The sequence below is a fragment of the Bufo gargarizans genome, chromosome 2, assembly GCF_014858855.1.
Source record: "Bufo gargarizans isolate SCDJY-AF-19 chromosome 2, ASM1485885v1, whole genome shotgun sequence".
NCBI classification, from domain to species: domain Eukaryota; kingdom Metazoa; phylum Chordata; class Amphibia; order Anura; family Bufonidae; genus Bufo; species Bufo gargarizans.
In genome coordinates, this window is record NC_058081.1 from 6,342,184 (window position 1) to 6,356,669 (window position 14,486).

Consider the following 14,486-nt stretch of genomic DNA (forward strand, 5'->3'; position numbering starts at 1 on the left):
CCTTCTCAGGATGGGACCTATGGAAAGCCCTGATGAGACGAGTGGCCTTAATATCCGTCACTGGGATCCAGATCCTCTCCTCAGGACCATAACCCTCCCAATGAACGAGGTACTGGAGAGAACCGCGGACAACACGAGAATCCACAATCCTAGAGACCTGAAATTCAAGATTACCATCAACCACAATCGGAGGAGGAGGCAAAGACGAGGGTACAATGGGTTGGACATAAGGTTTTAATATGGACTTATGAAAAACATTATGGATCTTCCAAGTCTGAGGAAGATCAAGAAGGTAGGCAACAGGATTGATGATGGACAAGATTTTGTAAGGCCCAATAAACTTAGGACCCAACTTCCAGGAGGGAACCTTCAATTTGATATTCTTAGTAGACAACCACACCAGATCACCAACATTCAGGTCCGGACCAGGCACACTTCTCATATCCGCCACACGCTTATATCTCTCACTCATGCTCTTTAGATTATCCTGAATCTTTTGCCAAATAGATGACAAAGACGAGGAGAATCTGTCCTCATCAGGTAAACCAGAAGACCCCAGAGAATGTCCCAAACTGCGGATGAAACCCATATGCACCAAAAAATTGTGACTTATCAGAGGACTCCTGACGACGGGTTTTTAAAGCAAACTCAGCAAGGGACAAAAAAGAACACCAATCCTCCTGATTCTCCGCCACAAAACAGCGCAGATATGTCTCCAGATTCTGATTGACGCGCTCTGTCTGGCCATTCGACTGCGGGTGGAAAGCAGAAGAGAATGACAACCGAACCCCCAAGCGAGAACAGAAAGCCTTCCAGAATCTTGAAACAAACTGCGTGCCCCTATCAGAGACTATGTCTGAAGGAATACCATGCAATTTGACAATGTGATCAATAAATGCCTGCACCAGCATCTTAGCATTGGGCAAGCCAGGAAAAGGAATGAAATGCACCATTTTGCTAAAACGGTCCACCACCACCAGAATCACAGTCTTCCCCGAGGAACGAGGCAGGTCCGTAATGAAGTCCATGGACAGATGTGTCCAAGGACGGGAAGGAATGGGTAACGGAAGGAGAGGACCTGATGGCCGTGAATGAGGGACTCGCAGGCTGCCACAAAACCTTCAACAAACTTACGAAGCGCCGGCGACCAGAATCTCCGAGTGAAGAGATCCACTGTGGCTCTTGCCCCCGGCTGCCCAGCAAGGACAGTATCGTGGTGCTCCTTAAAAATCTTGTGTCTTAAAGCAAGAGGCACAAACAACCTCCCAGGAGGACAAAGATCAGGAGCCTCTGACTGGGCTACCTGAACCTCTGCCTCCAATTCAGGATAAAGAGCAGAGACCATCACACCTTCAGCCAAAATAGGACCCGGGTCTTCAAAATTCCCAACTCCCGGAAAACAACGTGACAGGGCATCCGCCTTCACATTCTGAACCCCAGGGCGGAACGTGACAACAAAATTAAACCTTGAAAAGAACAAATACCATCTGGCCTGTCTCGGGTTCAGACGCTTGGCTGACTCCAAGTAGGCCAGATTCTTATGGTCAGTAAACACGGTAATAGGGTGTCTGGCTCCCTCTAGCCAATGGCGCCATTCCTCAAAAGCTAACTTGATGGCCAACAACTCCCTATCTCGCACATCGTAATTTCTCTCTGCGGAGGAGAGTTTCTTCGAGAAAAAGGCACACGGTCGCCATTTGTCAGGAGAGGGACCCTGAGACAAGACCGCACCCACACGCACCTCAGAAGCGTCCACCTCAACTATGAAGGACAGAGAAATATCAGGTTGTACCAAGATGGGAGCGGAAGCAAAACTCTCCTTGATACTAGAAAAGGCCTTACGCACCTATACCGACCAGGAGGAAAAATCTACCGCCTTTCTAGTCATATCAGTGAGTGGTTTAACAATAGAGGAATAATTCTAAATAAACTTCCTGTAATAATTGGCAAAACCCAAAAAACGCATCAGCGCCTTCTGATTCTCAGGAAGCTCCCACTCAAGCACAGCGCGGACCTTCTCGGGGTCCATGCAAAAACCAGAAGCGGAGAGAAGAAACCCCAGAAATTGAATTTCTGGAACCGCAAACACACATTTTTCCAGTTTAGCGTACAATTTATTCTCCCGCAGGATGAGCAAGACCTGACGTAGGTGGTCCTTATGAGTTTTGAAATCAGGAGAAAAAATCTAAATGTCATCTAGATACACTAATACAAATTTCCCCATTAAATGATAAAAAATGTTGTTCACAAAATGCTGAAAGACGGCTGGAGCATTCATCAAACCAAAAGGCATAACCAAATTCTCAAAATGGCCCTCAGGGGTATTGAAGGCCGTCTTCCATTCGTCTCCTTCTCTGACCCTGACCAGGTTGTATGCCCCTCTTAGATCCAACTTGGAAAAAACTTTAGCCCCAACAACCTGGCTAAACAGGTCCGGGATCAGAGGAAGTGGATAAGGGTCACAAATTGTGATACTGTTCAGCTCCCTGAAATCCAGACATGGTCTTAAAGAACCATCTTTTTTCTTAGCAAAGAAAAAAACAGCGGCAACAGGTGACTTCGAGGGTCGTATGTGTCCCTTTCTCAGACTCTCAGAGATATAAGCACGCATAGCGACCCTTTCAGGTTGGGAGAGATTGTATAAACGAGATTTAGGCAGCTTGGCGCCTGGGGTTAGATTAATAGGGCAATCGTACTCCCTGTGAGGGGGCAAGTCCTGAACACCACCCTCAGAAAACACATCCGAAAATTCAGAGAGAAAAGATGGTACAGTCTTAGTAGAAACCTCAGAAACAGATGTTGTGAGGCAATTCTCTCTGCAAAAGTCACTCCAACCATTTATTTGCCTCGCTTGCCAATCAATGGTGGGGTTATGTTTAGTGAGCCAGGGTAGCCCCAACACTAGAGGAGTAGGCAACCCGCTTAGGACGAAACATGACACATCCTCAACATGAGTATCACTCACAATCAAACGGATATTGTGAACTATGCCCTTTAATTATTTCGGAGAAAGTGGAACGGAATCAATAGCAAAAACAGGTATATGATTTCCCAAAGTGCATACCTGGAAACCATGAGTTATAGCACATTGATTATCAATGAGATTGACAGCTGCTCCACTATCTACAAAAATCTCACAAAAAATGTTCTTGCTCTCTAGCGCCATCCTGGCAGGTAGGACAAAACGGGAACTACAAGCAAACGGAAAACCTTCAATTTCCGCATCAACCTTGCCAATAGTAACAGATGGAACGTTTTTAGAGGATTTTTTTCTTTTTGTTTCTTTATTACTCTCAAAAAACTGCCTGAATCTCCTAGAGGGACAAACATTTGCCAAATGATTTATACCTCCACAACAGAAACAAACCTTTCTATGAGAGCTGAATCTTCTATTGTCAGAGGCAAGCAAACCCAGCTGCATAGGCTCCTGCTCAGAAGGGATTGAGAGCGACTGAGACCCCTGTGCACTGAATGAGACCGCCGCACTGTCCTTGGACTGAGTATGACAGGAAGGAGTGATCTCTCCTCTCTCTCTAAGACGCCTGTCAATACGAACGGCCCGAGACATGGCAGAGTCTAAGGAGGTAGGTCTCTCATGAAAGGCAAATGCATCTTTCAATCCCTCTGAAAGACCATGGCAAAATTGACTTCGGAGTGCAGCATCATTCCAACCAGTATCAGCTGCCTATCTCCGAAATTCAGAACAGTATATCTCTGCGGACTGTTTACCCTGGCATAAAAGACGTAGTCTAGACTCAGCCAGAGCAATACGATCCGGATCATCATATATCTGACCCAGCGCTAAAAAAATAATCCATCCACTGAACAGAGGGGCCGTCCCCCCACCGGCAGCGAAAAGGCCCAGGACTAGAGTTGAGCGAACACCTGGATGTTCGGGTTCGAGAAGTTCGGCCGAACTTCCCGAAAATGTTCGGGTTCGGGATCCGAACCCGATCCGAACTTCGTCCCGAACCCGAACCCCATTGAAGTCAATGGGGACCCGAACTTTTCGGCACTAAAACGGCTGTAAAACAGCCCAGGAAAGGGCTAGAGGGCTGCAAAAGGCAGCAACATGTAGGTAAATCCCCTGCAAACAAATGTGGATAGGGAAATGAATTAAAATAAAAATTAAATAAATAAAAATTAACCAAAATCAATTGGAGAGAGGTCCCATAGCAGAGAATCTGGCTTCCCGTCACCCACCACTGGAACAGTCCATTTTCATAAATTTAGGCCCAGCACCCAGGCAGAGGAGGGAGGTCCCATAACAGACAATCTGGCTTCATGTCAGCAGAGAATCAGTCTTCATGTTATAGCAGAGAATCAGGCTTCACGTCACCCAGCACTGCAACAGTCCATTTTCATAAATTTAGGCCCAGCACCCAGGCAGAGGAGAGAGGTCCCGTAACAGACAATCTGGCTTCATGTCAGCAGAGAATTAGTCTGCATGTCATTGCAGAGAATCAGGCTTCACGTCAGCCACCAATGCAACAGTCCATTGTCAGATATTTAAGCCCAGCACTAAGGCAGAGGAGAGAGGTCCCGTAACAGAGGATCTGGCTTCATGTCAGCAGAGAATCAGTCTTCATGTCATAGCAGAGAATCAGGCTTCACGTCACCCACCACTGTAAGAGTCCATTTTCATAAATTTAGGCCCAGCACCCAGGCAGAGGAGAGAGGTCCCGTAACAGACAATCTGGCTTCATGTCAGCAGAGAATCAGTCTTCATGTCTAGTGTTGAGCGCGAATATTCGAATTGCGAATTTTTTTCTCGAATATCACGATTTCGAGATTTCGCGAATATTTAGAATATAGTGCTATATATTCGCGAAATCGAATATTCTTTTTTTTTTTTTTTTTTTTTTTTTAATGCTCCATTCAGGGCCCGTTGCCGTGCTCATGGAGCGTCCCCATCACCATGGGGACGCTTCATATACTAGAATGTACTGTCGGATTAGAGAATTACGTTGAAATCACCATGCGATTTTTTCGTGTTATATTAATCGCATCGCAATTTCAGCTTCGCACTGCTATATTCCATACATGTGTATTTTACGAAATTTCGTACTATTGCTCTAACTTCGTCTTTTAGAATATTACGAATATTCTAAAAGACGAAGTTAGAGCAATATTACGAAATTTCGTAAAATACACATATATATTGTAATTTAGCTAATATACTGCTATAATCATTTTTTTTTTCTTTCATTTTTTTTCCCTCTTCTGAACTTAAGCTTTGTAAAATATGTACACTGTTAAAAAAAATTAATATAGCAGTATATTAGCTAAATTACAATATATATGTGTATTTTACGAAATTTCGTAATATTGCTCTAACTTCGTCTTTTAGAATATTCGTAATATTCTAAAAGACGAAGTTAGAGCAATAGAACGAAATTTCGTAAAATACACATATATGGAATATAGCACTGCGAAGCTGAAATTGCGATGCGATTAATATAACACGAAAAAATCGCATGGTGATTTCTACTTATTACTGCTATAGTCCATCAGTTGAAATCGGCATGCGATGAATATAACTCGAAGAATAGTACTGCTATATTCCATATTCGCCGAATATGGACTATAGCAGTACTAAGTAGAAATCACCATGCGATTATTTCGTGTTATATTAATCGCATCGCAATTTCAGCTTCACACTGCTATATTCCATACATGTGTATTTTACGAAATTTCGTACTATTGCTCTAACTTCGTCTTTTAGAATAATACGAATATTCTAAAAGACGAAGTTAGAGCAATATTACGAAATTTCGTAAAATACACATATATATTGTAATTTAGCTAATATACTGCTATATTTATTTTTTTTAACAGTGTACATATTTTACAAAGCTTAAGTTCAGAAGAGGGAAAAAAAATGAAAGAAAAAAAAATGATTATAGCAGTATATTAGCTAAATTACAATATATATGTGTATTTTACGAAATTTCGTAATATTGCTCTAACTTCGTCTTTTAGAATATTCGTAATATTCTAAAAGACGAAGTTAGAGCAATAGTACGAAATTTCGTAAAATACCATTGCCTTATACTAATATACTAGAAAATTCGCAACATGCGATTAAAATAATCGCATATTATTCGCAAAAATTGCAATAATTACGAATATTCGATTTCGACGAATATAACACGAATATTCACTCGAATATTCGCGATATATCGCGAAATCGAATATGGCACCTCTCGCTCATCACTATTCATGTCATAGCAGAGAATCAGGCTTCACGTCACCCACCACTGCAACAGTCCATTTTCATAAATTTAGGCCCAGCACCCAGGCAGAGGAGAGAGGTCCCGTAACAGAGAATCTGGCTTCATGTCAGCAGAGAATTTGTCTGCATGTCATAGCAGAGAATCAGGCTTCACGTCAGCCACCAATGCAACAGTCCATTGTCAGATATTTAGGCCCAGCACCCAGGCAGAGGAGAGAGGTCCCGTAACAGACAATCTGGCTTCATGTCAGCAGAGAATCAGTCTTCATATCATAGCAGAGAATCAGGCTTCACGTCACCCACCACTGTAAGAGTCAATTTTCATAAATTTAGGCCCAGAACCCAGGCAGAGGATAAAGGTCCCGTAACAGACAATCTGGCTTCATGTCAGCAGAGAATCAGTCTTCATATCATAGCAGAGAATCAGGCTTCACGTCACCCACCAATGCAACAGTCCATTGTCAGATATTTAGGCCCAGCACCCAGGCAGAGGAGAGAGGTCCCGTAACAGAGGATCTGGCTTCATGTCAGCAGAGAATCAGTCTTCATGTCATAGCAGAGAATCAGGCTTCACGTCACCCACCACTGTAAGAGTCAATTTTCATAAATTTAGGCCCAGAACCCAGGCAGAGGAGAAAGGTCCCGTAACAGACAATCTGGCTTCATGTCAGCAGAGAATCAGTCTTCATATCATAGCAGAGAATCAGGCTTCACGTCACCCACCACTGTATAAGTCCATTTTCATAAATTTAGGCCTAGCACTCAGGCAGAGGAGAGAGGTCCCGTAACAGACAATCTGGCTTCATGTCAGCAGAGAATTAGTCTGCATGTCATAGCAGAGAATGAGGCTTCACATCAGCCACCACTGCAACAGTCCATTGGCATATATATTTAGGCCCAGCACACAGGCAGAGGAGAGAGGTCCCGTAACAGAGGATCTGGCTTCATGGCAGCAGAGAATTAGTCTGCATGTCATAGCAGAGAATCAGGCTTCACGTCACCCAGCACTGTAAGAGTCCATTTTCTTAAATTTAGGCCTAGCACCCAGGCAGAGGAGAGAGGTCCCGTAACAGAGAATCTGGCTTCATGTCAGCAGAGAATTAGTCTGCATGTCATAGCAGAGAATGAGGCTTCACGTCAGCCACCACTGCAACAGTCCATTGGCATATATTTAGGCCCAGCACACAGGCAGAGGAGAGAGGTCCCGTAACAGAGGATCTGGCTTCATGTCAGCAGAGAATCAGTCTGCATGTCATAGCAGAAAATCAGGCTTCACGTCACCCAGCACTGTAAGAGTCCATTTTCATAAATTTAGGCCCAGCACCCAGGCAGAGGAGAGAGGTCCCGTAACAGACAATCTGGCTTCATGTAAGCAGAGAATTAGTCTGCATGTCATAGCAGAGAATGAGGCTTCACGTCAGCCACCACTGCAACAGTCCATTGTCAGATATTTAGGCCCAGCACCCAGGCAGAGGAGAGAGGTCCCGTAACAGAGGATCTGGCTTCATGTCAGCAGAGAATCAGTCTTCATGTCATAGCAGAGAATCAGGCTTCACGTCACCCACCACTGTAAGAGTCCATTTTCATAAATTTAGGCCCAGAACCCAGGCAGAGGAGAGAGGTCCCGTAACAGACAATCTGGCTTCATGTCAGCAGAGAATCAGTCTTCATGTCATAGCAGAGAATCAGGCTTCACGTCACCCACCACTGTATAAGTCCATTTTCATAAATTTAGGCCTAGCACTCAGGCAGAGGAGAGAGGTCCCGTAACAGACAATCTGGCTTCATGTCAGCAGAGAATTAGTCTGCATGTCATAGCAGAGAATGAGGCTTCGCATCAGCCACCACTGCAACAGTCCATTGGCATATATATTTAGGCCCAGCACACAGGCAGAGGAGAGAGGTCCCGTAACAGAGGATCTGGCTTCATGGCAGCAGAGAATTAGTCTGCATGTCATAGCAGAGAATCAGGCTTCACGTCACCCAGCACTGTAAGAGTCCAATTTCTTAAATTTAGGCCCAGCACCCAGGCAGAGCAGAGAGGTCCCGTAACAGACAATCTGGCTTCATGTCAGCAGAGAATTAGTCTGCATGTCATAGCAGAGAATGAGGCTTCACGTCAGCCACCACTGCAACAGTCCATTGGCATATATTTAGGCCCAGCACACAGGCAGAGGAGAGAGGTCCCGTAACAGAGGATCTGGCTTCATGTCAGCAGAGAATCAGTCTGCATGTCATAGCAGAAAATCAGGCTTCACGTCACCCAGCACTGTAAGAGTCCATTTTCATAAATTTAGGCCCAGCACCCAGGCAGAGGAGAGAGGTCCCGTAACAGACAATCTGGCTTCATGTAAGCAGAGAATTAGTCTGCATGTCATAGCAGAGAATGAGGCTTCACGTCAGCCACCACTGCAACAGTCCATTGTCAGATATTTAGGCCCAGCACCCAGGCAGAGGAGAGAGGTCCCGTAACAGACAATCTGGCTTCATGTAAGCAGAGAATTAGTCTGCATGTCATAGCAGAGAATCAGGCTTCACGTCAGCCACCACTGCAACAGTCCATTGGCATATATTTAGGCCCAGCACACAGGCAGAGGAGAGAGGTCCCGTAACAGAGGATCTGGCTTCATGTCAGCAGAGAATTATTCTGCATGTCATAGCAGAGAATCAGGCTTCACGTCACCCAACATTGGAACAGTCCATTGGCATATAGTTAGGCCCCGGCACCCAGACAGAGGAGAGGTTCATTCAACTTTGGGTAGCCTCGCAATATAATGGTAAAATGAAAATAAAAATAGGATTGAATGAGCTGCGTTGGGTGCCACCCCGCTGTGACCATGCTTCATCCTCATCCTCCTCCACCTCCTCCTCATCCTCGTCCTCCTCGTCCTCCAGTAGTGGGCCCTGTCTGGCCACATTTGTACCTGGCCTCTGCTGTTGCCAAAAACCTCCCTCTGAGTCACTTCGAAGAGACTGGCCTGAAAGTGCTAAAAATGACCCCTCTTCCTCCTCCTCCTCCTCCTCCTCCTCCTGGGCCACCTCCTCTTGCATCATCGCCCTAAGTGTTTTCTCAAGGAGACATAGAAGTGGTATTGTAACGCTGATAACGGCGTCATCGCCACTGGCCATGTTGGTGGAGTACTCGAAACAGCGCAACAGGGCACACAGGTCTTGCATGGAGGCCCAGTCATTGGTGGTGAAGTGGTGCTTTTCTGTAGTGCGACTGACCCGTGCGTGCTGCAGCTGAAACTCCACTATGGCCTGCTGCTGCTCGCACAGTCTGTCCAGCATGTGCAAGGTGGAGTTCCACCTGGTGGGCACGTCGCATATGAGGCGGTGAGCGGGAAGGCCGAAGTTACGCTGTAGCGCAGACAGGCGAGCAGCAGCAGGATGTTAACGCCGGAAGCGCGAACAGACGGCCCGCACTTTATGCAGCAGCTCTGACATGTCGGGGTAGTTGTGAATGAACTTCTGCACCACCAAATTCAGCACATGCGCCAAGCAAGGGATGTGCGTCAAATTGGCTAGTCCCAGAGCTGCATCGAGATTTCGCCCATTATCACACACCACCAGGCCGGGCTTGAGGCTCACCGGCAGCAACCACTCGTCGGTCTGTTGTTCTATACCCCGCCACAACTCCTGTGTGGTGTGGGGCCTGTCCCCCAAACATATGAGTTTCAGAATGGCCTGCTGACGTTTACCCCGGGCTGTGCTGAAGTTGGTGGTGAAGGTGTGTGGCTGACTGGATGAGCAGGTGGAAGAAGAGGAGGAGGAAGCCGAGAAGGAGGAGGTGGCAACAGGAGGCAAAGAATGTTGCCCTGCGATCCTTGGCGGCGGAAGGACGTGCGCTAAACAGCTCTCCGCCTGGGGCCCAGCTGCCACTACATTTACCCAGTGTGCAGTTAGGGAGATATAGCGTCCCTGGCCGTGCTTACTGGTCCACGTATCTGTGGTTAGGTGGACCTTGCTACAGATGGCGTTGCGCAGTGCACACTTGATTTTATCGGATACTTGGTTGTGCAGGGAAGGCACGGCTCTCTTGGAGAAGTAGTGGCGGCTGGGAACAACATACTGTGGGACAGCAAGCGACATGAGCTGTTTGAAGCTGTCTGTGTCCACCAGCCTAAATGACAGCATTTCATAGGCCAGTAGTTTAGAAATGCTGGCATTCAGGGCCAGGGATCCAGGGTGGCTAGGTGGGAATTTACGCTTTCTCTCAAATGTTTGTGAGATGGAGAGCTGAACGCTGCCGTGTGACATGGTTGAGACGCTTGGTGACGGAGGTGGTGGTGGTGTTAGTGGTACATCCCCTGTTTGCTGGGCGGCAGGTGCCAACGTTCCTCCAGAGGAAGAGGCCGAGGCGGCAGCAGCAGAAGAGGTAGCAGGGGGAGCCTGAGTGACTTCCTTGGTTTTAAGGTGTTTACTCCACTGCAGTTCATGCTTTGCATGCAGGTGCCTGGTCATGCAGGTTGTGCTCAGGTTCAGAAGTTAATGCCTCGCTTCAGGCTCTGATGGCACAGCGTGCAAACCACTCGGGTCTTGTCGTCAGCACATTGTTTGAAGAAGTGCCATGCCAGGGAACTCCTTGAAGCTGCCTTTGGGGTGCTCGGTCCCAGATGGCGGCGGTCAGTAGCAGGCGGAGTCTCTTGGCGGCGGGTGTTCTGCTTTTGCCCACTGCTCCCTCTTTTGCTACGCTGTTGGCTCGGTCTCACCACTGCCTCTTCCTCCGAACTGTGAAAGTCAGTGGCACGACCTTCATTCCATGTGGGGTCTAGGACCTCATCGTCCCCTGCATCGTCTTCCACCCAGTCTTGATCCCTGACCTCCTGTTCAGTCTGCCACTGCAGAAAGACGCAGCAGTTGGCACCTGTGTTTCGTCATCATCAGAGACATGCTGAGGTGGTATTCCCATGTCCTCATCATCAGGAAACATAAGTGGTTGTGCGTCAGTGCATTCTATGTCTTTCACCACTGGGGAAGGGCTGGGTGGATGCCCTTGGGAAACCCTGCCAGCGGAGTCTTCAAACAGCATAAGAGACTGCTGCATAACTTGAGGCTGAGACAGTTTCCCTGGTATGCATGGGGGTGATGTGACAGACTGATGGGGTTGGTTTTCAGGCGCCATCTGTGCGCTTTCTGCAGAAGACTGGGTGGGAGATAATGTGAACGTGCTGGATCCACTGTCGGCCACCCAATTGACTAATGCATGTACCTGCTCAGGCCTTACCATCCTTAGAACGGCATTGGGCCCCACCATATATCGCTGTAAATTCTGGCGGCTACTGGGACCTGAGGTAGTTGGTACACTAGGACGTGTGGATGTGGCAGAACGGCCACGTCCTCTCCCAGCACCAGAGGGTCCACTAACACCACCACGACCATGTCCACATCCGCGTCCCTTACTAGATGTTTTCCTCATTGTTATGGTTCACCACAACAACAAAAATATTATTTGGCCCAATGTATTGTATTCAAATTCAGCGGGATATAAATTTGAGGCCTAGTATTTAGGCGCTGGGTGACCGGTATGGATTTAGTGACAGAATTAGACTTGGAAATGCACAGTAGCGTGTGTGTGAAGTTATTCTGAATGACCCTATGTGCACCTTGAATATTTTATAGCCTTTTAGGGATAGATTTCAAATAGCTCTGATATAGCAGAAACCACTAAATTATGAAATTGCTAAATTGGGAATTGTATTTCAACCCAGAACAAAAAATGTGCTTTGGCGGACACTAAATAACTTGCCCATCCACAACAGGACAGCGGTAACGACAGATTTAGTGGGATATAAATTTGAGGCCTAGTATTTAGGCGCTGGGTGACCGGTATGGATTTAGTGACAGAATTAGACTGGGATATGGCCAAAAAATAACCACACTATTGCTGGTTAAATGCACTTGGTGTGACAGCTTCACCCTGATGTAGGCTTTAGCCAAAAAACAACCACACCATTGAGGGTTAAATGCACTTGGTCGCAGCTTGTGCTGGCGCACCACAAGACACAAAATGGCCGCCGATCACCCCAGAAAAAAGTGACTGACAAACGGTCTGGGCAGCCTAAAAACAGTGAGCAATTGAATTTCAGCAGCTCAATGATGCACAGCTTCAGATCGATCGATTAATCAAGTCCTTTGGAGAAGTTAATCTGCCTAATCTCGCCCTACTGTCGCAGCCGCAACCTCTCCCTATGCTAATCAGAGCAGAGTGACGGGCGGCGCTATGTGACTCCAGCTTAAATAGAGGCTGGGTCACATGGTGCTCTGGCCAATCACAGCCATGCCAATAGTAGGCATGGCTGTGACGGCCTCTTGGGGCAAGTAGTATGACACTTGTTTATTGGCTGCTTTGCAGCCTTTCAAAAAGCGCCAAGAAAGCGTCACAAACGCGCCAAGAAAGCGACGAACACCGAACCCGAACCCGGACTTTTACGAAAATGTCCGGTTTCGGGTCCGTGTCACGGACACCCCAAACTATACAGTTCGAGTTCGCTCATCCCTACCCAGGACTGAGCGTTATCCCTGAGCAGCGAGATGATGATCCCCACCCTCTGCTCCTTATCACCAGAGGAATGGGGAAGAAGGCGAAAATGGAGTTTGCAAGCCTCTCTAAAACAAACAAAATTCTCACTACCCCAGGAGAACGTATCCAGGAGCGAGATCTTAGGCTCAGAACAAACTCCATGAACGCAAGCTGAATCGGTCACCTGAAACTGATAAACAGTTTTACGGAGATCTGCTACCTCCAATGAAAGACCCTGCATGTGTTCAGTCAAAAGTGAAACCGGATCCATGCTTAAGACGGTTTTGGTGGTTTATAATGTCACAGAAGGTGTACAGAAACTAGACACAAAATGAAGATCCGACTGACTGGATCCAAAACTAAGGAACTAAAGGGTAAGCCCTATAACAGACCTGGCTCTCTCCCTTACTGCTCAGCCTATGCAACAATCTCTATGGTAGATGATTGCATATCCTCGTTCCTCAACTGTATGACACCTGAACACCCTATAATAGTGAGGTGACACGACCACCGGCTCCCTACACTTCATACGGAGTGAGTCAGGGTCACCTAGGATCCAGCAAACAGGAAAACACAAATGAATGAACAAACTTATCTGTTGAAGACTCAGTTGTAGCATCCAGCATGCACACACTCCAGGAAGTTGTAGAAACCGCAAAGTGATGCAGTATGGGAAGGGATTTAAAGGGATGCAATCAGTGCAACTGCATGACAGATGAGAGAGGCTAACAAGATGAGAAAACAAAAGCAAAACAAAAGAAACCTCAAGTAGGAGGTTCTGAAGAACGTCTGTCAGAGCTTCTCAGATGTCTGGTGGTGACAAGGACTTCAGTTGGTCCTGTGCCATGCCAAACTTCCTCAGTTGTCAAAGGAAGTAGAGCCGCTGGTGAGCCTTCTTTATGATGGACAAGATGTTGGGATGCCTGAATAGGTCCTCAGAGATAGTCGTGCCTAGGAGGCACTGGGTACCCTTGCGACTTCATATCTGTCAATAAAGGTCAGGGGAGGTACAACCCTTCTCTTCCTGAAGTTGATGACCAGCGTGTTTCGAACCAGGTTGTGCGCGCCACACCAGTTGCAGACCCTGTCGATTTCCTTACTGTAGGCCTGCTCATCGCTGTCGCTAATCAGGCCCACGAGTGTGGTGTCACCTGCGAACTTGATGACTTTAACTGAGGCCTCCTCCGATCTGCACTCGTTCGTTTCGTTTCAAAACTTTAATTTCGAAAGTGTGCAGACTGACAAGGAAGGCAAGGGTGAAGACTGGGTGGAAGATGATGTAAAGGACGATGAGGTCCTCGACCCAACATGGAATCAAGGTCATGCGAGTGACCTATGTAGTTCGGAGGAAGAGGCGGTGGTCGCACAGAGCCACCAGCACAGCAGAAGAGGGAGCAGGGTGCAAAAGCGGAGCTGCCATCCTCTAGACAGTACTCCTGCTAATGCCCACTACAACAAGAGAATGAGCACACCAAAGCCAGCTCCAATGAGTTCCCTGGCGTGGCAGTTCTTCAGACAATGTGCTGACGACAGGAGACGAGTGGTTTGCACGTTGTGCAATCAGAGCCTGAAGTGAGGCATAAATGTTCTCAACCTGAGCACAACCTGCATAACCAGGCATTTAAGTGCAAAGCACGAGCTGCAGTGGAGTAGTATAGTGGATCTCCTAGCACCCCGACCGGGTACCTCCTTTGATAGATGCTCCTGGTGCTTTCCGAGGACTCCAAG